Below are 1,681 nucleotides of genomic sequence, written 5' to 3' on the forward strand. Positions count from 1 at the left end.
ATACCCATATAAAAAATCAAATCCAAATAGATTCTGAACTTAAATGTTAAAGGCAAAACTATAGAAATTCTAGAAGAAAATATGAGAAAATATCTTTCTGACCTCAAAGTAGGAAAACATTTCTTTAATATGACCTCAGATGTACTAGCCATAAAGGAAAAGATTAATACATTTGATTATGTTAAATTAAAGAGCTTCTGATTGTCAAAAGATACTATGAAGAAGTGAAAAGATGCCAAAATATGGAAGAAGACATTGTAACACTTATAGTTGACAAAGGCTTAGTATTCAGACTACATAAAGAGCTCTGCAACTCAATAAAAAAAGACAGCTCAGTAGAAAAATGGGTAGAAAACATGAACAAGCATTTCACAGCAGAGACAATGTGAATGTTGAATATACATAGGAAAAGAATCTCAATTTCATCAGCATTTAAGGTAATGCACATTGAGATATCGAGATACCATCTTACAATCCAATACTACCACGCATTGGCAAAAATATAGGCTCCTTTACGCTGCTGCTCAGAACATATACCAATACTTTGGAAAGTCATTTGAGATTATCATTCACAATACTCTAGATATATATTTTGTAACCCTAGTTTTATACCCTGGAGAAAATTGAAAACCACCTGAATATTCATCAATGAGGTAAGATAAACTATGGTACATATTATGGAGCTGTTTAGAAAGGATAGGACTGTATTATATCCACTAAGATGGAATGTTCTGTAAAATATAAAAATAGAAATATATTTAATACATATGTATAAAATATGTGTATAGATATGTAAAGTGTATTTCGTAAAATATAAAAGCAAACTACCAAAAAAAACCCCTACATATAAATGTAAAAATTACTAAAACAGAAATATCAATAAAAACATGACAAATAATCATAACAAAATATTACAACCTTATCGGCTCCAGAGTCCTGAAAAAACAAACCCGCCTCCAGCAGCTGAGAAAGGAAACCTCGCCCTGCACCTGCTCCTGGGACCGGCCACGTCCTCAGTGGGTCCCATGCGCCTCCTGGTGGCCCCGCGCGCCCCTGCAGGGAGGTTTGTGTCTGGGCTCACACTGAGCTCGCCTCACTGTGTCTCTAGCACAGTAATACACGGCTGTGTCCTCGGTTTTCAGGTTGTTCATTTGCAAGTACAGTGTGTTCTTTGAATCATCCCTTGAGATGGTGAATCTGCCTTTCACAGACGCGGCGTATTCTGTCGTGTAACTGTTAGCTTTGTTTTTAATATGGCCGACCCACTCCAGCCCCTTCCCTGGAGCCTGGCGGACCCAGCTCATGTAGTGGTCACTGAAGGTGAATCCAGAGGCTGCACAGGAGAGTCTCAGGGATCCCTCAGGCTGGACCAAGCCTCCCCCAGACTCCACCAGCTGCACCTCACACTGGACACCTGCAAACACAGAGACACCCTGGTCAGAAACTGCCACACATAGCCACTGTTTCTCTCACTCATGTCCACTCACACTCAACGTCTCTAGTTCTCCATAAATCACCTTTTAAAATAGCAGCAAGGAAAACCCAGCTCAGGACAAACTCCATGGTGAGTCTTCTGTGTTTGCCGCTGATCACCAAATGAAAACACCTGAGAATTCGGGGGCTGGGCTCTGCTCTCAGAGCTGCAGGGTCAGGGCTGGGTGGTTTTCATCAGCTGAGGGAG

General features: G+C 40.6%; 1 pseudogene across 1 annotated transcript; it reads right to left on the reverse strand.

Annotated features, from left to right (window-relative positions):
- Window positions 1–1,104: 1,104 nt before the first annotated feature.
- On the reverse strand, window positions 1,105–1,657 carry LOC113224732 (annotated as a pseudogene). Its single transcript, XR_003309344.1, has 2 exons — window positions 1,518–1,657; window positions 1,105–1,414 (listed from the first exon to the last, which is right to left on the reverse strand). The product of XR_003309344.1 is annotated as an immunoglobulin heavy variable 3-72-like (transcript).
- Window positions 1,658–1,681: the final 24 nt, after the last annotated feature.

Source organism: Piliocolobus tephrosceles, unplaced genomic scaffold, assembly GCF_002776525.5.
Source record: "Piliocolobus tephrosceles isolate RC106 unplaced genomic scaffold, ASM277652v3 unscaffolded_46011, whole genome shotgun sequence".
Classification (NCBI taxonomy): domain Eukaryota; kingdom Metazoa; phylum Chordata; class Mammalia; order Primates; family Cercopithecidae; genus Piliocolobus; species Piliocolobus tephrosceles.